The sequence below is a fragment of the Triturus cristatus genome, chromosome 11, assembly GCF_964204655.1.
Source record: "Triturus cristatus chromosome 11, aTriCri1.1, whole genome shotgun sequence".
Taxonomy (NCBI): domain Eukaryota; kingdom Metazoa; phylum Chordata; class Amphibia; order Caudata; family Salamandridae; genus Triturus; species Triturus cristatus.
The window spans coordinates 11,976,530-12,000,788 of NC_140594.1; positions in this window are offsets into that span (position 1 = coordinate 11,976,530).

The window sequence follows — 24,259 nt, forward strand, 5'->3', positions numbered from 1 at the left end:
CACAATTAAAGGGAGGCATGTCTGTCTCTCCCCACCGCCACATGTCTCTGAGTCTTACTGTCTCATGCGAGATCTCCCTCTAGGAGACAGCTGACACCGACTCTTCCCCTGAGACAATACGGGAGATGCGTGTGTGTGCATAGTGTGTGTGTCTATATGTATATATCTGTGTGTGTATGCATGTGTGTGTGTTTGTATGTGTATATGTTTGTGTATGCATGTGTGTGTTGGTGTGCAAGTATGGGTGTGTCATTGTGTTCATTTGTCTTCATGGATGTGTACACATATGTTTGTGTGTATACCTATGTCTGTGTATGCATGTTTGTGTGTATGTATATGTGTTTAAGTATGTTGGTGTGCGTGCTTGTTTATATGTGTATGTGGGGTTGGTGTATTGGTGTGCATGTATATGCATATGTTTATGCATGTCTGTGTGTGTTTGTATATGTTCATATGTGTGTGTAAATGCATGTGTGTGTTTGTATGTGTGCATAGTTGTGTATGCATGTGATCAGAGGGAAGAGTGCACTTGAGGGCAAAGAGGAAAACATACAGGGAAGAGTATGTGAGGGCAGAGAGAAAAATACAGAGGGAAGAGTCCATGTGTGGGAGGAGAGAAAAATAGAGAGGGAAGAACTCATGTGAGAGCAAAGCGAAAAATACAGAGGGTAGGGCGCATGTTAGACCGGAGATAAAAACATAGAGGGAAGAGAGCATGTGAGAGCAGAGAGAAAAATATAGAGAGAAGAACACATGCGAGGGCAGAGAAAAAAATACAGAGCGAAGAGCACATGTGAGAGCATAGAGAAAAAATGCAGAGGGAAGAGTACATGTGAGGGAAGAGAGACAAATACAGAGGGAATAGCATGTGTGAGGAAAGAGAGAAAAATGGAGAGGGAAAAGCACATGTGAGGGCAGAGTGAAAATACAGAGGGATTAGCACATGTGAGACCAGAGAGAAAAACAGAGGGAAGAGCATATGTGAGGACAAAGAGAACAAGTACAGGCTATGCCAAGCGGAAGTGATCATGTTTGCGATAAAACATCAAAGCGGCGAAAGTGAAAGTAATCGAGCAGAGCATCAAAGGGCTGGGTGAGATGGGAGGGGGGAATGCAAGGGTCAAAGCGGCTAAAGTGAAAGTAATCGAGCAGAGCATCAAAGGGCTGGGTGAGAAGGGAGGGGGGAATGCAAGGAGCAGAGGAGCAGCTGTACACGTGCACGCCATCGTGCACTCAAGCCCTAGGCCAGCAAAACCATGTGGGTAGCACTTTTGAAAGCCCACTTACAAAATGTCTCAAAGAGACAGCTTTCGCTGTCTCAGCGAGACCTAAAAAGGGATCCATGCACAGGCTGAAAAGATTAAGGGGAGGGAGGCACCTTGAAGTTGGGGAGGGGGGAAGACGGGATGTGTCAATGAAATCAGGAAGTAGCAGTAGAGGTCCACACAGGTCCTTGTAGGAAGTGCAAAACCTTGCGTTACAGAATGAAAGTAAATATTCAGTTTCAGGGGCAGGTGGACTGAGGTCCAGCTTTGACCATCACAGTTTGGATCTATAGTAACCAGGGGAGTCTCCTCCTCAATGGCGGGGCAGCATTGCCCCACTGGCTCGGAGCCAGCGGGTGAAAAATAAGACGATGCTCTATCATGGTTTTATTTTTCATTTGCCGGCTCTAAGCCTGCGCGTGTAGGGAGGGGCGGGCCGGTTCATGGGAGGATGATGCTATGTGCACTTCTAAGTGCACATGTGTGTGTGGCCCCCATCTCAGGCCGGCCAAACACAAATGCGCACTTAGGTTTATCCACTGCGGTCAGGCTAGAAAAACAGCACAGACTCCTTGTCGCGAGCAGAGCATCTTTTTAGACTGCTCAGGCCAATTGCATTGGACATATGTGTTGAAGATAGCAGTGTATCACTAGTTAGGTTGTGTCGGACGTTCCATTATTATACATTTTTTAATCACTTTGGTGAACAAAACTTAAAAAACAACAATCCTCTGACTTGGTTAGTAATTTTCATGCACCTCCATCAATGGGAGAGGACACAAAAAACGGGGTCAAAAAAGTGGCCTTTCCCATTGTAATTACTTTAAGAATAGTTGGTCTCTGATAGAGAAAAAAAACTATGAACTGTGTTGCAGCAAATTTGGCGTAAATGTCGAATTTTACTCAACTAAGAGCTTTTGCTGTTAAGTAGTTACAGAGAAATTATGATTTGAAAATGTGTTCAAAAGGATCATGTTACATCTGCCATTGCATGGACCCTGCAACCAGTTCCGGCCTCCAGGATAGTGTAAAGTCGGGCCTCAGACCCACATTATGTTAATGACGGAGACGGACACCATGGTCTGGGGTATAGTAACTGGCCACGAGCACGTGCACTCGGGCTCTTTTATTGACGGGGCCACGTCACTCGTGACACCCGTGATGGATGGGTGTGGGGTGCAGTGTGTGCAGCCCTCGAGGGAGTGGCTGGGATTACAGCTTCCTGTGAGACACTAGAACGTGTCTCGCAGGACACTACATTCCTCCCCAACTTTATTGAAGGACAAATAAAAGTGTCAGTCCAACCTGTGGGGAAGAACAAACGGTTAATGGAATACCACAGGGTCCATCCGGCTCTCGAGTCAGGTGGCGGGACGACATCAGACATGGGCTGGTGAACTTGGCTAGCATCAAGACCTTCTCCTCAGACACCCGTACTTTAACCTGAAGGACTCAGGACACGACTGCTGGCTTGGAGACGTCCGCTGCATACCGTCCGTTCGCTGACAGTGACATGTCTTGCCTGGCTTCCTCTTGGCTGACATCCGTGATGGTCTGTGGTGAGATCTAACAGTTCTTTTGGTTGGCTGCGTCATGACCATGGATTGAGTCTAACGTGAGAGTTCACGGAGGTGTTGCTGGACCGACTGTCCTGTTGAACTGCTTGGCTGTGACCGGTACCCTGTTGGTGGGGCAATGTCTCTTCTCGCTCTCTCGCCTGGGGAGGCCCGTCGTCGGGGTTGCTGCGGGACTATAGGAAGGCTGCACTGGAGCCGCTGCTTGTGTGCCGTCTGGGGGCAGCTGCAGGACCACCGAGGAGCCGTTGCTTGGTCGCACGCACAACCCTCCCGGGTGGATGAGTCTTGGCCAAGACTTGCACTCGCTGCCGCGGTTCCGGTGTAGGCCAGGTTCACAGGTGGTTTCGGGTTACAGTTAGTCGGCGTGTGTGGCAACGGTTTCGGACTCCAGTCCATCGGTACTCAGGGAGTGGTGCTTGACGCATGTGTTGATGGCTGGCGTGGTGATGGCTGCCAGCCACGTGGTGAGTCGGAATTACAGGTGGCGGTGGCTTGCTGAGAGAGTTCGGATGTCAGGATGGACCTGGGCAGCCACGTGCCTCCGCCTTGCTGATGTTGAGCGTCCGTGGCGGTTTAACACGTAGAGTGTGTTGATCCTCTCTTGACGGGATTGGGAGCTACTGCCGACTCCAACTTGAGGCGGTGTGAGGATGGACACTCCGAGCAGATCTTCACCCATGGCATCTGCGGACAGGAGCAGGGATGCCACTTGACTTGGACAGCCGATGCTTGGGGAGTGGCCGCTTACCTGAAGACGCGTTGTGGAGAGACGCGGTTTGCGACTGCTGCGGCTTACGTTCGGTTCTCTTGTGAGGCTGTGTCCAGGGACGGTGGTCCGCCTTGGTGGCTGTCAGATGTGTCAGGGTGAGTTCTTGGCTTGCTGTGAGTCCCCGGTCTTCTCCTTTTTCCGGTCTATTCAATCTACCTGTGTCTTCCGGTTTTTCAGGGTGACAGGAATGTCACTCTTCTTTCTTCGAGGGTGTTGTGCTTGGACCTCGAGGCGGAGCTGGTCGGGCGCCGGCTTCTGCCTTCGCTCCGGCGAGCTCCTTGCTTGCTGGGCGACAGGATGTCCAGTCGCGTGTCGCTGGCGCTGAAGCGTCTGATGCTGTGGCAGCCTGCCACGTGGAGTGTGCGACTCCTCTCTTGCCTGTCGTGGGTCACCGCCGACTCCATCTTGAGGCTGTGTTGAGGAGGACACTGTGTCTCGGACACTGTCACTTTCGGGCCGCTGCGGGTGCGACTCCTCTCTTGCCTGTTGTGGGTCACCGCTGACTCCATCTTGAGGCTGGGTTGAGGAGGACCCTGTTGCTTTCAGCCCACTGCAGGGCTTCGCTGGGGCAGTGGAGACCTGGAGGTTCTCCCACCCGTGTTCAGCTGTGTTGCTTTGTGGAGATGTCTGGATCTCCCTGGCACCTGCCTGTGCTGTCGGATTCGCTGGTGTGGTCTTCTGCGCTCTTCGGACCACGTGCACTCCGTCTTTGCCTTCGGCGCTCCCTTCTGGCACTGGTGTGCCCGTGGTGTGGTTGGCGGTTGTGCCTGTTCTCTGGTGGCGGCGTTAGGTAGCCGCTTGCAGTGCACGCTTTGCCCTGGTCTCTGCTCGCACTGTCGGAGGAGACAGTTCCTTTGAGATGTTGCTGTTCTGGCTGATCGTCCACCCTTACTAGTGGGGCTTGTGTCGCCGTGTCTTTGCTGGAGGTACAGTGAATCAGCCACCGGTGGTGTGCGCTTGGCATCAGTCTCTCTTGCAGCTCAAGGTGTGACAGCTACCTGGGTACTTTGCTGTCTTTGAAGGGTCCCTTGCTGCTCTACCTTGCAGGGTGCAGAGGGTCACTCCATGAGCATTCCTCTTGGAGTGCGTGTCTTGCTGTGCCAGGTGCGGTTTATCTCAGCCACTGGGCATGGGTAGGCTGTCTTCCAGGTGACGGCAGTGTGCTCGCTTGGATATGTTGACTGCCGCTTGGTTAGCCGGATACTGCTGTCAGTACTGACGGTCGGTAGGGTGCCGTGCAGCTATGCTTGTCGCAGGTCTGCAGTCATCGGTCGCGGTGGGTGGCGAGCGTGCTGGACTGCTCTTTGGATGTGCTCGTTTGGGACCTCCTGTTCGGATCCCTTCGCAAAGTTTTGTTGCTGATCCTGCTGCGTCTGGCAGGGTAGTGTGTGTCAGGGCCTCCCCTTCAGTCTTTAGTGCTGCTGGGCTGACGGTCGTGGGGTGTAGCTGGCTAACAGTTCCGGCCAGGCGGTGCGTCTGTCCCTCAGCGCGTGGTGTCTGGGTAGCCACGAGGTGGCGCAGCGGTTATCGCGGTGGCTTGCCTTGAACGCTGTAGTCGGTGGGGGCTGGGGGAGCCGGTGTGGTGACTGTTCGTGGCCACCGTGCGGGAGCTGAGAATATTGCGTGGTGCCCTTGGTGCTAAGGTGGAGTGAGCTGCCCTCTCCCCTTGTGTGTGGTCTGGGGCATTCCTTATAGCTTTGCCTTGTTCCGCCTTGTCCCTGGGCCGGGGGTGTACTGGTCGCAGCGGACCTGTGGATGTATGTGCATGGATCTCCCTGGTATGATGAGGTTGGCCTGCCAATGGTTTCGCCCTACAGGCTGTTTCTGCCTCTCGTGCCCGGTTGAAGTAGCTGTGGTATGCTCTGGACACTGCAGGCTTCTCCTCTTCACTGGCTGTGGCAGCGGCCTCTGGCGACGTTCTGCCACTCGGTAGGCACAGACAGGGAGCTACAGAGACACAGGATGTCCCTCCTTGTACCACTGGCTGGTGCGTGTGTCAGCTCTGTCTGCTTTCAGGTGCAATGTGGCTCTGTGGCCACCAGGTGGCGCTGCAGCCTCTTGACCGGCGGCAGAAAGGAAAACCCTCGCTGTGTTCTGGGAGTTGGCAGAGAAGCTCACTGGCAGGTAGGGAGTGCTGCCGTCTACTTCGTTTTTTTTTTTGCTCAGGATTGCCTCTGTGTGTCCTCTCGCAGGCCGTGGCAGGAGGTGTCAGCCTGGTGGGTGCTTGTTGCAGGCTGTTGTGTTGCTTGCTCCTTCCTCTTGGCCTTCAGCGCGTGGGGCTGATCAGTGGCGGTATCCGGCACCGGGTTCAGGCACTCACTGGCAGTTAAGCCCCTGGACCGTACCGGTCGCCTGCAGAACATAGGGGGCGCAGTCGGGGCCTCGCACCTGGGTGACAGCTTGCTGGCGGTGACGCTCTGAGCCCGGGCGGTGCGGCCTGTACTCCTCCGCGTCCCGGCTCAGTCATGCACGGGCTTTCCCCCAAGGGAAAGCAGCCTTGTGGGTTGAGAGTGCGGTCCGCTGGCGGGTGGCGGCAGTCTTCCAGCAGTCAGGAAGCGCGCCGGGGCATAGTGTGCAACCTGGGGCTTCCGGTGCTGGCAAAGGGATGCTAGGTGGCACAGCATCGAGCTGGGGTCGCCGGTGTGGGTGCTGGCGCGGTGCTTGCGGTGGCGCTGTCTCACACGGCTTATCTGTTTCCCCACTGACCTCTCACAGCTGGGCTGACTGGTGTCCGGGCTGCAGCGGCAGCAGTCCGTCGGCGTCGCGGTGCCGGTACGAGCCTCGGGTGATGTTCATTCACTTCGGCACTGCCTCGGCCGTCGCGCACGTGATGTGCTTGTGGAAGCCTACCGGCAGACGACGCTGATTCTCCCGGGTTGAGGAGGCGACAGCTGGGTGGCACGCCGGGCTCGCTCCTCGCGGCAGTCGCAGGGAGGCTGTGAACTGCCCGACAGGGGCGGTGTCGCAATGCAGGCTCTTGTCCCCCCCATGGGGGATGATGCAGCGCCGAGCGGCTGGCACGCGGGGTCAGACCCGCATCGTCGCCATTGTAAAGTCGGGCCTCAGGCCCACATTATGTTAATGACGGAGACGGACACCATGGTCTGTGGTATAGTAACTGGCCACGAGCACGTGCACTCGGGCTCTTTTATTGACGGGGCCACGTCACTCATGACACCCGTGATGGATGGGTGTGGGGTGCAGTGTGTGCAGCCCTCGAGGGAGTGGCTGGGATTACAGCTTCCTGTGAGACACTAGAACGTGTCTCGCAGGACACTACAGATAGAAAGTGAAGAAACCACAAGGGAGCAGTGGGCGCCCCTCTGATGATCGGGTTCAGGTGGGGAGGGGCAAGGGGACCCCCAGTTGCTTTTGTGCATTTCATTTCCTCAAGCTTTAAGACATTGGAGTTACTCTTTCTTTGCTGCTCAGTCTGTCTGTGAGAAGTGTAAAGCTCTTTCCTGTGTCTCCAGTGACAGGAAGTCGAGAAGAATCTGCCTTTGGTGCATCCTGCCCCATGACCTTGGCCTGCCCCCCCCCCCCTCTACCCCCCAGAACCGTGCCCCTGGGGGTAGCTCTCGGTCCAAACACCAGGACGTGCTCCGGCGAGGAGGATTTGAGGATTTAGAGCCACAATATGCTGCTTTTATGTTTGCTTTAAAATCTTGAAACGTGTTCAGTGTCTAAGTTCAGGAAAAGCAATATTCACTAGCAGTCTCCGGGATTAAAAAGGGCGGCACATTTTGTAATGAGACAAACAGGGCGGCTTCAGCAGACACTGTGCTGTGCCAGCACATTAATGGGGGTTCATAATTCCAGTGTCACATGGGCGGCTGAAAGGGCAAAGGGGCTGGTGTAAGGGTTCTGCCTGAAGAACTGGGGGAAATTAGCTAGGATCGTTTAAGTCCGCAGTCCTGATTCTGTAAACTGGCCCCTGGATGTGGAGAGCAGAGACCCGGATTGTGTTCCTTTTCAAGGGGGAGGGAGTTTGCACAGCAGCACCCGTGCACCCCAAGTTCCTTTCAAGTTTATTAAGGAGTAGTGTGCACGTGCACCTGATATCGCGATTGTCTCTAGATTTATCGATAAGTCTTATTGAGGTTTTCTTTGTATGTTGGTTGGCAGGTTTACTGTTCTTAAACATTGCTTGTTCGTGGGGAGATTGGTGTCTGATTTATCAATCTTTCACGCAACACAACGCAGCAAGACAACAAGCCGCGCCGCGGGAAGCGGCAGGAATGCCCCATATGTACCAATATATGGCACATTCCTGCCAGTGCTTAATTTGTAACAAAAAATAACTGGCAGGGCTCTCGCCAGGAGGTCCCTGCTGCTTGCTACACACATTGCTCCTGCCATGCTGCCAACGATTGTAACAACACAACTGCTGACCATCACACTCCCACAAGGGTGACAATTCAGCCGATTCCAGGCCCCCAATGCTAGAAGAATGGTTTTGGTGGCAGGTAATAGTCACTTTTCATGTCTGCTGAAATAATAATTGACTGTTGTTGTGGCCATCTCTAAATTAACCAGACATCGCCACCTTGTGGCAGACTGTCACAAGCCCCGGTGTTGATAGTTAGGTGTCGGTGCATAGTACCGGAAACCACTGGCTCAAATTAAGCACAGATTCATGTTCTCTGCCTGCACTGGCGTACAATCTGCTGCCTCGAGCCAATGCAGGCACCCTTGCGACATGGTGCCAGGTTGCCAACGTTGCATGCAGGTTTTTTTTGAGTAGGAAGAGACAACTTCCTGCACAAAAACAATCCTTAGAGGCATCTTCCTCTTTCATCGTGTGCTGCAGCACACTCCAAAAGAGGAAATTACGAGGTGAAATAAAGACATTTCTCCTCGTTTCGCAGGAGAAATAGAGATATTTCTCCTTGTTGCGCCTCCCCGCAGCATTTCGATGTATTCCCAGGTCTACCAGTTCTGGTAAATCTGAGAATGCACCAAAATCTATGGGTGGATGTGTGTGAACACCCACGCTTCACCCATGGAACACCATGCTCCACCCATGGAACACCCACGCTCGAGCCATGGAACACCCATGCTCCACCCATGGAACACCCATGCTCCACCCATGGAACACCCACGCTCCACCCATGGAACACCCATGAAACACCCATGAAACACCCACGTTCCACCCATGGAACACCCACGCTCCACCCATGGAACACCCACGCTCAAGCCATGGAACACCCACGCTCCACCAGGGAACACCCACACTCCACCCATTGAACACCCACGCACCACCCATGGAACACCCATGCTCCACCCATGGAACACCCACGCTCGAGCTATGGAACACCCATGCTCCACCCATGGAACACCCATGCTCCACCCATGGAACACCCACGCTCCACCCATGGAACACCCATGAAACACCCAGGTTCCACCCATGGAACACCCAGGCTCCACCCATGGAACACCCAGGCTCCACTCATGGAACACCCAGGCTCCACCCATGGAACACCCACGCTCCACCCATGGAACACCCACGCTCGAGCCATGGAACACCCATGCTCCACCCATGGAACATCCATGCTCCACCCATGGAACACCCATGAAACACCCACATTCCACCCATGGAACACCCAGGCTCCACCCAGGCTCCACCCATGGAACACCCACGCTCCACTCATGGAACACCCAGGCTCCACCCATGGAACACCCATGCTCCACCCATGGAAAACCCACGCTCGAGCCATGGAACACCCATGCTCCACCCATGGAACACCCATGCTCCACCCATGGAACACCCACGCTCCACCCATGGAACACCCACGCTCAAGCCATGGATCACCCACGCTCCACCCAGGGAACACCCACGCTCCACCCATGGAACACCCACGCACCACCCATGGAACACCCATGCTCCACCCATGGAACACCCATGCTCCACCCATGGAACACCCATGCTCCACCCATGGAACACCCACGCTCGAGCCATGGAACACCCATGCTCCACCCATGGAACTCCCACGCTCCACCCATGGAACACCCATGAAACACCCATGAAACACCCACGTTCCACCCATGGAACACCCAGGCTCCACCCATGGAACACCCACGCTCCACTCATGGAACACCCAGGCTCCACCCATGGAACACCCAGGCTCCACCCATGGAACACCCACGCTCCACCCATGTTCCACTCATGCTCCACCCATGGAACACCCATGGAACACCCATGGAACACCCACGCTCCACCCATGGAACACCCACGCTCCACCCATGGAACACCTTACCAGGGCAGAGTAACACAAGACATCGACTTGTGCTGCCTTGTGTTACTCCAGATTTACCAAGCAACGCAGGGCCATGCAAGGTGGGCTTGTATTGCTTGTAATTCTGACTTTTGTATCGCGTTGCCACGGTGACACAATGCGTGATGCAAGGGCAACACAATACTATGATAAATCTGGCCTTTTTTTTATTGTTTTGCTAAGAGCTGAGAGGTGGTCTGCATGTTTATTTATGCGTCCATGATGTTATGCAATGAAAATATTCTTAAATTGAAGGCAGTGGTTTGGTTAACTGGGGGGTTCTGGGCTCAGGACTCCCGTGGCCTTGTTGTGGGCTGCATTTGAAGAAACCTGTTCTACCTTATGAATTTCATTCTGGCATCCATGTCTTTTATTAGATTCTACCCCCACCCCCCCCTCCCGGTCTACTAAAACAGGCGTACTCGGCTTGACGTAAAAAATAATCCCTCCTGGCAGCAGACACTAATTTGGGAAACGCTTTAATTTCTGCACTGTACGGCTCACATCTAATGCATGGAATGTTTTAGAATCGGTATAGGCGTATGACTTTGCATGCAAAGGGTTTGCTTCTAGTACAAATCTGGTGCTAGACGTCACACACACCTCTGCACCATGGTGGGAAGTCTGTGGGTGCTACAGCACAGTGGATATCAGCAGTGTGGCCATCACACAACTCCAAATTCCAATCCCGTGTTTGCACACGTGTTTGCACAGGGATCAGAAGTTAGCCCTGCACCTTGAATCAAGGCCTGGGACATTGGAAAGATGTCTCTGTGCTGCTTCCTCCCCCGCGTGCAACGCAACGCAACGCACCAACTCTGGGTATTTCTGCGTTGGACAAAACATATTTGTTGGACCCGGCCTCGTAGAATGGCCCTCCGTGCCCCCGCACCACCGAAACCTGGTACCTGCAGCCCAAGCACACGGCCCAGCCGAACCTCCCCACCAGAACACACGCACCGACCCGGACATCCCCGTCCATGGCCTCTCTCCTTTCGGCCACCCCGGGCCCGCGTGCCCACTTCATGCATCAAGATGGCTGCCCGGCCCCAGCGCGACCCGGGCCTAGAGGCGCCACTCCGGCTGGAGAACATCACGCTCCCAGGGGATGAGAGAGGGAGGAGCAGTTTCTATCGCACCTCTGAACTCCCCCGGGACGATGGGTTTCGATCGGCCCTCCGGCCTCCCTGAGGGCTGGCTCCGTGCCTGCTGGGTGTCTGGGACTCCTCCCGACCCGGCCCTGAAAGGATCAAAAGACAATAGCAGGAAATCCCGACAAGCGACCCCCAGGTGACAAGACCCCTGCCTGCACAGACTCCGGACATCAAAGAGGGGTCGACCTATAACAAGGGGTGCGCTGGGTCTGTCCGGCAGATTCGACGCTGGAACAACGAGAGCCTGCCGACGTGGTCGCGGCTCCTGGAACTTGGACCCTCCTGAGCCCTGCTGAGTGACTCGCGGCTCCCTGAAGATCGTAAGACCTCCAAACTTGTACCTGAGCCCTGCTGAGTGACTCGCGGCTCCCTGAAGATCGTAAGACCTCCGAACTTGTACCTGAGCCCTGCTGAGTGACTCGCGGCTCCTTGAAACTCATAAGACCTCCGAACTTGTACCTGAGCCCTGCTGAGTGACTCGCGGCTCCTTGAAACTCGTAAGACCTCCGAACCTGTACCTGAGCCCGCTGAGTGACTCGCGGCTCCAACAGACTCTCACGGTCCCGCCGGACCCCGACTACAACATCGTATCCCCCAGCTCGAGGATTGTGAGCTGTGCGCCGGATACGTCCCTGCTTTGAACCTTTACCAGAGACTGTCCCGCTACCCCCTATCCCTTCCGAGACTCTTGAGCCCGTGCTCACCTTGTACATATTTGCCATGATAACCTACTTGATAAAGATTGTTTTCTCAGAATACCCGGTGTGGTCACTCTGTGTCGTGTGGTGCCAGAAGTATGATCCTAGATACGAGATTCCTCCCCCTGGGGAGTCTCCCGCCAGTGCCCGGCTACGATACTTTGAGGGTGGGTCTCAGGGTAGTCAGGACCCCTTCCAGGCTCCTCTGAGGTCGCCGTCTAACATTGGTGGCAAGCGACGGGATTCGGGCCCATCACCTAGAGATCGTACCGTGAACAGCGGAAGCACTACCGACAAAGATGGCAGAAGGAAGCGCCGTGAGCCCCGCAGAAACCAACGCCAACAGGGTGTTCCAGGTGGAGCAGCTAGAAGAATACACACACAAAGAGCTAAAGCAATTTTGCAAAGAACTAAAAATCGCTACCACTGGTCTCAACACTAAAGAGGATTTGCAGAAAGCACTGAAAACTTGGGTGGAGACCGGGGCCTCCCGCCCGGAAGGCACGGGGGAGCGCCCCGACGAAGCCGGACCCCCCCCAAAGTGAAAGCAGTAGCAATCAGGTGCGAGGCATCGTACCAGACGGGGGCCTATCCCCGGAAGAGCTCGCGGACAGAGAGAGAAGCCGCAATCATGAACTCGAGTTAGCCAAACTCAAAATCGAGGGCGAATTGAAGTTAGCGGAAAAAAAGCTAGCAGTAGAGCAAATGCGTGTACAAGGCGAACTGGAAGAAAAGAAGCTCCAACGGGAGCACGAAGGAAGGAAGCTCCAACTAGAGCATGAACGCAGCTTGAAAGAAATCGAGCTCAAGGCCAGGAGCGAGGAAGGAAGGCCCCCGGGAAACCGAGAGACGGCCTCCCCAGCGGAACAGAAGGTCCACATCCCCAAGGATGTGGTCAAGGAATATTATAAAAACGATGACATTCAGCAATGGTTCAGGGCCTACGAGGTCGCCATGACCTCCCATCGGATCCCGCAGAAGGACTGGGGGGCGGGGTTGTGGGGGCGGTTTCTGAGCGAAGGAAGGGACACCCTGCTCGACCTATCCCTCTCCCTGCAGACCTCCTACAGCCACATGAAAGAGGGTCTACTCACAAGATACGGCCTCACCCCAGAAATGTACCGTCAGCGATTCCGGGACTGCAGGAAGATCCCGGGCACCACCTGGGTGGAGTATGTAAACTTTTTCAGTCGGGCCTTCGATGGGTGGATCAAGGGCAGCAAAGTCACCACCCTTGCCGAACTCACTGACCTCATGTTGTGGGAACATCTGGCTGCGAACTGCTTCATAGAACTACGGCAGCATCTGCTTGACAGCAAGCTCACAGATCCCCGGAAGCTGGCTGTGGAGGCCGACCGCTGGACCAACACCCGGGTCTCCCGGGGCATGGTAGGAGAGCACCCCCGAGCCGGTCAGGGACCACCCCGCCAGAGAGGGGGAGGGAACCAGGGAGGGCCGAGAGAGTCCCAGCCTAGCCCCCCGAAGACACAACCTCCACCTTTCCCGGCGCCCCCCCCCACCGGTGACAGGGCCCCCTGGGAGACGGGGACACCGGGTGACCGTCACATGTTTCCGTTGCCAGTAACCCGGGCACTACGCCAATGACCCAGAGTGCCCCATGGCCACCCAAGTCTCCCCTACCACCCCTGCGAGACAGATAGCCAACGTAGCCCTGGGGGAGGAGGTTGAGGAAGCCGAGGAGTGGGAACCCGCAGCGATGGCCCTAGTATCCCTGGGAGATAGGGAGATGATCCCTGGTAGCCTCCTACCCTCCAACACGCAGAAATACGGGCAGCTCGTCAAGATCAATGGCCACCAGGTAGAGGCCCTGCGGGACACCGGGGCCAGTATCACCGGTGTCCTCAGGCACCTAGTCCCCGAGGAGCAGATCCTCCCCAACGTCTTTTGCCCCTTAATATCCGCAGACAATAGAGAAAGTATGTGTCAGGTAGCCCTGGTGCCGTTTGAGTGGGGAGGGGTGATAGGTAAACTCAAGGTGGCCGTAAGAACCTCCCAGCCAGTCGACTGCCTCTTAGGGAACGACCTGGAGAGTTCTCCCTGGAAGCACGTCGAGCGCAAGGCTCACCTAGGAATGATGGGACTCCCCGAGTTGGTGTGCGCCACCACCCGATCCATGTCAGCCCGACTCACTCCCCGGAGAGAAGTCGAGAGCACCCCGATCGAAGAGACCAGTACAGTCCCCGCCGAGGGTCCTTCCGTCCCCCCGTCAGAAGGGTCCGTCGCCCGCGACGAACCCGCACCATCCGACCCCGCCCCGGTCCCCGAGTTGGGAGATCTACCCGAGTTGGCCCATTGGTGCCACGAGGGCGGGCCCACTCGGGAAGAATTTTGCCGGGAGCAAGCCACTTGTCCTTCCCTGGTCGGGCTGCGGCGCCAGGCCGAGGGCCAAGCCGCAGGTGACCAGACCGGGACACACCGAATCTATTGGGAAAATAACATCTTGTACAGTGAGCAGAAGTCGGTGGAGCTGGGATCCGGACGGGTACTGGTGGTACCCCTCCGTTTCCGAGATTTTCTCCTGGGCTTAGCCCACGACGTCCCCCTCGCCGGCCACCTGGGTCAGGACAAGACCTACAGCCGTCTCGTGACCCATTTTTACTGGCCTAGAATGAGAGCAGCGGTAGAAGCCCACTGCAAGTCCTGCCCCACGTGCCAGGCTAGTGGGAAGAGTGGGGGGAAGTGCAAGGCTCCCCTCCAACCCTTCCCGGTCGTCAGTACCCCTTTTGAACGAGTTGGAATTGACATCGTGGGACCACTGGACCCTCCCACCTCCCAATGCCACCGTTTCATCTTGGTCCTAGTGGACCACGCCACCCGCTATCCTGAGGCTATTCCCCTACGCACCATTACGGCCCCCGTGGTGGGCCGGGCCCTGATGGGGATCTTTTCCAGGGTGGGTTTTCCCCGCGAGGTCGTGAGCGATCGCGGCACTAATTTTATCTCAAAGTATATGACGTCCCTGTGGCAACAATGTGGGGTGTCCTATAAGTTCACCACCCTGTACCATCCCCAAGGGAACGGCCTAGTAGAAAGGTTTAATAGGACTTTGAAAGGGATGATCGCTGGCCTAGAAGAGCCCCTCCGGCGTAAGTGGGACGTCCTGCTCCCCTGCCTCTTGTTCGCTTACCGGGAGGTCCCCCAGAAGTCCTTAGGGTTCAGCCCGTTTGAATTACTCTATGGACACCCCGTCCGAGGTCCCCTCAGTTTGGTTAAGGAAGGGTGGGAGGCAGCACCCCAGACCACCCCCCGAGATGTGTTCCAATACGTCCTGGCCCTCCGGAACCAGACCAGGAAGTTCCGAGAACTGGCCGAGGCCAACCTGGAGGCAAGTCAAGAAGAGATGAAGCGCTGGTACGACCAGAATGCCACTCTGGTCGAGTTCCAGCCGGGCCAGCAGGTGTGGGTCATGGCCCCCGTGAAGCCTGGCGCCCTCCAGGACCGATGGACTGGGCCCTACAAAGTGGTTGAGCGAAAGAGTGAAGTCACATACTTGGTGGACGTCCAGTCGCCTCGGGATCCCCTCCGGGTCCTGCACGTGAACCGCCTCAAGCCTCACTTCCAGCGGACAGAACTGAGCCTCCTGCTGGCCACCGATGACGGGGCCGAAGATGAGTCGGATCCCCTCCCGGACCTCCTGTGTGTCAAGGAGCAGGATGGCTCCGTGGAAGGCGTGAACCTCTCCCCAGCCCTCACTGCCCAGCAACAAGCGGACTGCCGCCAGCTCCTAAGACAATTTTCCGACCTCTTCTCCCTGACCCCCCGGGTCACCAACTGGTGTGTTCATGACGTGGACACCGGGGACAGCCCGCCGGTGAGACACCGGGCCTACCGGGTTCCTGACCGGGTCCGGTCCTGCATTCAAGCGGAAGTCTCGAAGATGTTGACCCTGGGGGTGATCGAGCCCTCTGACAGTCCCTGGGCCAGCCCCGTGGTCCTGGTCCCGAAGGCAGCGGCCCCCGGTGTCGCCCCCGAGCTCCGATTCTGCGTGGACTACCGGGGGCTCAATGACGTTACCCGAGCCGATGCCCACCCCATTCCACGAGCCGACGAACTCATTGACCGACTAGGGGCAGCCCGGTTCCTCAGCACATTCGACCTCACCTGCGGATACTGGCAGATTGCGCTCACCGAAGGGGCCAAGGAGCGGTCCGCTTTCTCCACCCCCGATGGGCACTACCGCTTCCGCGTAATGCCCTTCGGGATGAAAAATGCCCCGGCCACTTTCCAGCGACTGGTGAATAGGGTCCTGGCCGGGCTAGAACAGTTCAGCGCGGCATATCTGGACGACATCGCTGTCTTCAGTTCAGAGTGGAGTGAGCACCTCCAGCACCTCCGGAGGGTGCTAACCGCCCTGCGCCAGGCAGGCCTCACAGTAAAAGCCAGCAAGTGCCAGATCGGGCAAGGATCCATGGTCTACCTGGGGCACCAGGTCGGGAGCGGCCAGGTCGCCCCTCTACAGCCAAAGATCGACGCCATCCTGGCCTGGGAACCACCCATCACCCAAACGGAGGTCCGAGCCTTTCTGGGACTCACGGGCTACTACCGAAGATTCATTCGGGGGTATGGCAGCCTTGTCGGCCCTCTCACAGAACTCACGTCTAAAAGACAGCCAAAGAAAGTGCAGTGGACGGCTGCCTGCCAGGAAGCTTTCGATGTCCTAAAAAAGGCCATATGTACTGCCCCCGTCCTCCAGGCTCCCGACTACGCCAAGGAGTTCATAGTCCAGACCGATGCCTCCGAGCATGGCATTGGGGCCGTCCTGTCCCAAGTAAATGACCAAGGCCTAGACCAGCCCGTCGCCTTCCTCAGTCGGCGGCTGTTGCCCCGAGAACAGAGATGGAGCACCATAGAGCGCGAAGCCTTTGCCGTGGTCTGGGCGCTCAAAAAGCTACGACCCTACCTGTTCGGCACCCATTTCAGAGTCCAAACTGACCATCGGCCCTTGCGATGGCTCATGCAGATGCGAGGAGAAAACCCCAAGCTACTGCGGTGGTCAATCTCCCTCCAGGGGATGGATTTCACTGTAGAACACCGCCCTGGTACGGACCACGCCAATGCTGACGGCCTCTCCCGGTTCTTCCGCCTCAGCGAAGAGAACCCCCCAAGCTGATGGGCAGTTATCTCCGGCTTTCAGCTGGGGGGGACGCGTGTTGGACCCGGCCTCGTAGAATGGCCCTCCGTGCCCCCGCACCACCGAAACCTGGTACCTGCAGCCCAAGCACACGGCCCAGCCGAACCTCCCCACCAGAACACACGCACCGACCCGGACATCCCCGTCCATGGCCTCTCTCCTTTCGGCCACCCCGGGCCCGCGTGCCCACTTCATGCACCAAGATGGCCGCCCGGCCCCAGCGCGACCCGGGCCTAGAGGCGCCACTCCGGCTGGAGAACATCACGCTCCCAGGGGATGAGAGAGGGAGGAGCAGTTTCTATCGCACCTCTGAACTCCCCCGGGACGATGGGTTTCGATCGGCCCTCCGGCCTCCCTGAGGGCTGGCTCCGTGCCTGCTGGGTGTCTGGGACTCCTCCCGACCCGGCCCTGAAAGGATCAAAAGACAATAGCAGGAAATCCCGACAAGCGACCCCCAGGTGACAAGACCCCTGCCTGCACAGACTCCGGACATCAAAGAGGGGTCGACCTATAACAAGGGGTGCGCTGGGTCTGTCCGGCAGATTCGACGCTGGAACAACGAGAGCCTGCCGACGTGGTCGCGGCTCCTGGAACTTGGACCCTCCTGAGCCCTGCTGAGTGACTCGCGGCTCTCTGAAGATCGTAAGACCTCCGAACTTGTACCTGAGCCCTGCTGAGTGACTCGCGGCTCCCTGAAGATCGTAAGACCTCCGAACTTGTACCTGAGCCCTGCTGAGTGACTCGCGGCTCCTTGAAACTCGTAAGACCTCCGAACTTGTACCTGAGCCCTGCTGAGTGACTCGCGGCTCCTTGAAACTCGTAAGACCTCCGAACCTGTACCTGAGCCCGCTGAGTGACTCGCGGCTCCAACAGACTCTCACGGTCCCGCCGGACCCCGACTACAACATCGTATCCCCCAGCTCGAGGATTGTGAGCTGTGCGCCGGATACGTCCCTGCTTTGAACCTTTACCAGAGACTGTCCCGCTACCCCCTATCCCTTCCGAGACTCTTGAGCCCGTGCTCACCTTGTACATATTTGCCGTGATAACCTACTTGATAAAGATTGTTTTCTCAGAATACCCGGTGTGGTCACTCTGTGTCGTGTGGTGCCAGAAGTACGATCCTAGATACGAGATTCCTCCCCCTGGGGAGTCTCCCACCAGTGCCCGGCTACGATACTTTGAGGGTGGGTCTCAGGGTAGTCAGGACCCCTTCCAGGCTCCTCTGAGGTCGCCGTCTAACAATATTGAATCTGCCATTCCAGGGCTTTAAAGAAGCACCGGGCTCTGCACTGAGCCGGTGGATCCATTCATGATACAGCTTCTGGACTCTGATTGGTGGGTCACCGTCCACGGTGAAGCGCTGCGTCAGGCTCTGTTGGTAGATCACGACAGACCGGATTCCTGCCTTGCTTTGTGTACCAGACACAAGTCCTGTGCCTGCTAGTGTGGGAAAGTTTTCTCTTTTGGGCACACTATTTTATTTTGGTAACTCGAGAAAGAACTGGAGAGAGTATTATGAATTCAGTTGGTTTTGAGAAGTAAAGTGTATTAAAGAATTACCTTGATAGCTCAAGCTTTGTTTTAAACCTAACAAAATGCTGCAATGTCTCTTTCTGGACCACCTAACCCGTGTCATCATCATGACATCACAGCTTCTCTGAGATCTGTTTAGATTTACATTGATCTAACTACTGGACTGATCCATGTTATTTTGGAATATAGCAGAGATAACATATTTGGTAAACAAAACCAACTTAGATGTGTGTGGTGTCACACTATAGCCCCGATTACAAGTGCAGGGCTACATTTCGACAACGTTTCGCAAGGGATTGGAATTAGGAGTTGTGTGATAATCTTCTCTCCCTCACTGTTTTGCCTGATAAATTCCAGGAGATCAAACCTGCTGAAATGTATCTGGAGAAAAGGCCCGTAATAGGGCAAAGCGTGTGGAAATTGGTGAGTTAAGTAATGCATCGGTATGTTATGCGTCATTTTTAAGGGCACAACTTGTAATAGGGGATAATTATGGTATCTTTTAAATACTGATCCCTGTGGGGTCAGATTTGAAAAGGTGCGATAATAAATGTGTATCCAGCTGGCACTTGTAATGAGGGGCATGGAACCATTGCCGCGTTTAGCGGGGATTCCGCTATTGATAGCTCTGAACATATGGCTTCTTCAAAAAGATCAGCGCTCGCTTTATTAGAAGCTTTATCTGTCGCTTTCTATTTGACTTGGCCCTTACTTGCCTTATAGTATATTCTCAGGCCCAGAGCGTGTGACAGCTTAATAACTTTTATAACACATGGCATTCTGCAATCCCTGTATAAATGCCCGTCTTCAATTTCTTTATAATTGGCGACATGGGGTGCATCCAGTCTCCGATTACAAAGAAAAGACGTCAGAACTCTACTGTCATAAGTCACAATGGTGGCACATTCCTGCACAAAAACAATCATTGGAGGTGTTTTTTTCTTTCCATGTGAGCTGCAGAAGGCTCCTCATTACACTTGCTCTAGGGAGGAAAAAGGTTTGGGCGCTGCCCCAGGTTTACAAAATATTCAAAATCTGTAGCATCGTCAAAGTCCATGGGAAAAGCTTTGAACTCTCATGTGGGACTTCTTATCACTGTGAACTCTCACATGTGACTTCTTATCACTGTGAACTCTCACACTTGACTTCTCATTGAGAACTCTCACACGTGCCTTCTTATCACTGTGAACTCTCACACTTGACTTCTTCTCACTGTGAACTCTCCAACTTGACTTCTCACTGTGAACTCTCGCGCATAACTTCTTATCACTGTGAACTATCACATGTGACTTCTTATCACTGTGAACTCTCACCCTTGACTTCTTCCTCCTTCCCTCCCTTGTTCTTTCCTCTCCTCTTACACTTCCCATTATTGCACATTTCCCTCTCTTTCATCTTTGCTGGTCAGATGCTTTTGGTCAGCTGTCCAGAAAGCTGTGCAGAGAGTTTTGAGGTTCTTGGGAAAGAACAGACTTGAGTAAACGGCTCATTCCTCATTCCATTTCCCTTGTCTCCTCAATTCCTTTTCCCTGGTCCCTTTTGCCATCTCTTCCTCCTCTCCACCTTCAGTGCTTTCTTGTGGGTTTATGGTAGTTTAAAAATTGATCTAATCAACAAGCAACAAGAATCTAAGGTCAACTTGTTCACACTTTGAAATACTACTGGGTTTCTCTGGGTCACTCTCTCTCTCTGGGACTGCTGTCTTGATTCTTCAATGTCTTGCTGGGTTTCTCTGGGTCCCTCTCTCTCTCTCTGGGACTGCTGTCTTGATTCTTCAATGTCTTGCTTGGTTTCTCTGGGTCACTCTCTCTCTGGGACTGCTGTCTTGATTCTTCAATGTCTTGCTGGGTTTCTCTGGGTCCCTCTCTCTCTGGGACTGCTGTCTTGATTCTTCAATGTCTTGCTGGGTTTCTCTGGGTCCCTCTCTCTCTCTGGGACTGCTGTCTTGATTCTTCAATGTCTTGCTGGGTTTCTCTGGGTCCCTCTCTCTCTCTGGGACTGCTGTCTTGATTCTTCAATGTCTTGCTGGGTTTCTCTAGGTCTCTCTCTCTCTGGGACTGCTGTCTTGATTCTTCAATGTCTTGCTGGGTTTCTCTGGGTCCCCCTCTCTCTCTGGGACTGCTGTCTTGATTCTTCAATGTCTTGCTTGGTTTCTCTGGGTCACTCTCTCTCTCTGGGACTGCTGTCTTGATTCTTCAATGTCTTGCTGGGTTTCTCTGGGTCACTCTCTCTCTCTGGGACTGCTGTCTTGATTCTTCAATGTCTTGCTTGGTTTCTCTGGGTCCCTCTCTCTCTCTGGGACTGCTGTCTTGATTCTTCAATGTCTTGCTGGGTTTCTCTGGGTCCCTCTCTCTCTCTGGGACTGCTGTCTTGATTCTTCAATGTCTTGCTGGGTTTCTCTGGGTTCCTCTCTCTCTCTGGGACTGCTGTCTTGATTCGTCAATGTCTTGCTGGGTTTCTCTGGGTCTCTCTCTCTCTGGGACTGCTGTCTTGATTCTTCAATGTCTTGCTGGGTTTCTCTGGGTCTCTCTCTCTCTCTGTGGGACTGCTGTCTTGATTCTTCAATGTCTTGCTGGGTTTCTCTGGGTCACTCTCTCTCTGGGACTGCTGTCTTGATTCTTCAATGTCTTGCTGGGTTTCTCTGGGTCCCTCTCTCTCTCTGGGACTGCTGTCTTGATTCTTCAGTGTCTTGCTGGGTTTCTCTGGGTCCCTCTCTCTCTCTCTCTGGGACTGCTGTCTTGATTCTTCAATGTCTTGCTGGGTTTCTCTGGGTCCCTCTCTCTCTCTGGGACTGCTGTCTTGATTCTTCAATGTCTTGCCGGGTTTCTCTGGGTCCCTCTCTCTCTCTGGGACTGCTGTCTTGATTCTTCAATGTCTTGCTGGGTTTTTCTGGGTCCCCCTCTCTCTCTGGGACTGCTGTCTTGATTCTTCAATGTCTTGCTGGGTTTCTCTGGGTTCCTCTCTCTCTCTGGGACTGCTGTCTTGATTCATCAATGTCTTGCTGGGTTTCTCTGGGTCTCTCTCTCTCTGGGACTGCTGTCTTGATTCTTCAATGTCTTGCTGGGTTTCTCTGGGTCTCTCTCTCTCTCTGTGGGACTGCTGTCTTGATTCTTCAATGTCTTGCTGGGTTTCTCTGGGTCCCTCTCTCTCTCTCTGGGACTGCTGTCTTGATTCTTCAATGTCTTGCTGGGTTTCTCTGGGTCCCTCTCTCTCTCTCTGGGACTGCTGTCTTGATTCTTCAATGTCTTGCTGGGTTTCTCTGGGTCCCTTTCTCTCTGGGACTGCTGTCTTGATTCTTCAATGTCTTGCTGGGTTTCTCTGGGTCACTCTCTCTCTCTGGGACTGCTGTCTTGATTCTTCAATGTCTTGCTGGGTTTCTCTGGGTCCCTCTCTCTCTCTGGGACTGCTGTCTTGATTCTTCAATGTCTTGCTGGGTTTCTCTGGGTCCCTCTCTCTCTCTGGGACTGCTGTCTTGATTCTTCAATGTCTTGCTGGGTTTCTCTGGGTCACTCTCTCTCTGGGACTGCTGTCTTGATTCTTCAATGTCTTGCTGGGTTTCTCTGGGTCCCTCTCTCTCTCTCTGGGAGTGCTGTCTTGATTCTTCAATGTCTTGCTGGGTTTCTCTGGGTCCCTTTCTCTCTGGGACTGCTGTCTTGATTCTTCAATGTCTTGCTGGGTTTCTCTGGGTCACTCTCTCTCTCTGGGACTGCTGTCTTGATTCTTCAGTGTCTTGCTGGGTTTCTCTGGGTCCCTCTCTCTCTCTGGGACTGCTGTCTTGATTCTTCAATGTCTTGCTGGGTTTCTCTGGGTCCCTCTCTCTCTCTGGGACTGCTGTCTTGATTCTTCAATGTCTTGCTGGGTTTCTCTGGGTCCCTCTCTCTCTGGGACTGCTGTCTTGATTCTTCAATGTCTTGCTGGGTTTCTCTGGGTCACTCTCTCTCTGGGACTGCTGTCTTGATTCTTCAATGTCTTGCTGGGTTTCTCTGGGTCACTCTCTCTCTCTGGGACTGCTGTCTTGATTTTTCAATGTTTTGCTGGGTTTCTCTGGGTCCCTCTCTCTCTCTGGGACTGCTGTATTGATTCTTCAATGTCTTGCTGGGTTTCTCTGGGTCCCTCTCTCTCTCTGGGACTGCTGTCTTGATTTTTCAATGTTTTGCTGGGTTTCTCTGGGTCCCTCTCTCTCTCTGGGACTGCTGTATTGATTCTTCAATGTCTTGCTGGGTTTCTCTGGGTCCCTCTCTCTCTCTGGGACTGCTGTCTTGATTCTTCAATGTCTTGCTGGGTTTCTCTGGGTCTCTCTCTCTCTGGGACTGCTGTCTTGATTCTTCAATGTCTTGCTGGGTTTCTCTGGGTCCCTCTCTCTCTCTCGGACTGCTGTCTTGATTCTTCAATGTCTTGCTGGGTTTCTCTGGGTCCCTCTCTCTCTGGGACTGCTGTCTTGATTCTTCAGTGTCTTGCTGGGTTTCTCTGGGTCCCTATCTCTCTCTGGGACTGCTGTCTTGATTCTTCAATGTCTTGCTGGGTTTCTCTGGGTCCCTCTCTCTATCTGGGACTGCTGTCTTGATTCTTCAATGTCTTGCTGGGTTTCTCTGGGTCCCTCTCTCTCTGGGACTGCTGTCTTGATTCTTCAGTGTCTTGCTGGGTTTCTCTGGGTTCCTCTCTCTCTCTGGGACTGCTGTCTTGATTCTTCAATGTCTTGCTGGGTTTCTCTGGGTCCCTCTCTCTCTCTGGGACTGCTGTCTTGATTCTTCAATGTCTTGCTGGGTTTCTCTGGGTCACTCTCCCTCTCTGGGACTGCTGTCTTGATTCTTCAATGTCTTGCTGGGTTTCTCTGGGTCCCTCTCTCTCTCTGGGACTGCTGTCGTGATTCTTCAATGTCTTGCTGGGTTTCTCTGGGTCCCTCTCTCTCTCTGGGACTGCTGTCTTGATTCTTCAGTGTCTTGCTGGGTTTCTCTGGGTCTCTCTCTCTCTGGGACTGCTGTCTTGATTCTTCAATGTCTTGCTGGGTTTCTCTGGGTCACTCTCTCTCTCTGGGACTGCTGTCTTGATTCTTCAATGTCTTGCTGGGTTTCTCTGGGTCCCTCTCTCTCTGGGACTGCTGTCTTGATTCTTCAATGTCTTGCTGGGTTTTTCTGGGTCACTCTCTCTCTTTCTCTGGGACTGCTGTCTTGATTCTTCAATGTCTTGCTGGGTTTCTCTGGGTCCCTCTCTCTCTCTGGGACTGCTGTCTTGATTCGTCAATGTCTTGCTGGGTTTCTCTGGGTCCCTCTCTCTCTCTGGGACTGCTGTCTTGATTCTTCAATGTCTTGCTGGGTTTCTCTGGGTCCCTCTCTCTCTCTGGGACTGCTGTCTTGATTCTTCAATGTCTTGCTGGGTTTCTCTGGGTCACTCTCTCTCTGGGACTGCTGTCTTGATTCTTCAATGTCTTGCTGGGTTTCTCTGGGTCACTCTCTCTCTCTGGGACGGCTGTCTTGATTCTTCCATGTCTTGCTGGGTTTCTCTGGGTCCCCCTCTCTCTCTCTGGGACTGCTGTCTTGATTCTTCAATGTCTTGATGGGTTTCTCTGGGTCCCTCTCTCTCTCTGGGACTGCTGTCTTGATTCGTCAATGTCTTGCTGGGTTTCTCTAGGTCCCTCTCTCTCTCTGGGACTGCTGTCTTGATTCTTCAATGTCTTGCTGGGTTTCTCTGGGTCCCTCTCTCTCTGGGACTGCTGTCTTGATTCTTCAATGTCTTGCTGGGTTTCTCTGGGTCACTCTCTCTCTGGGACTGCTGTCTTGATTCTTCAATGTCTTGCTGGGTTTCTCTGGGTCCCTCTCTCCTCTCTGGGACTGCT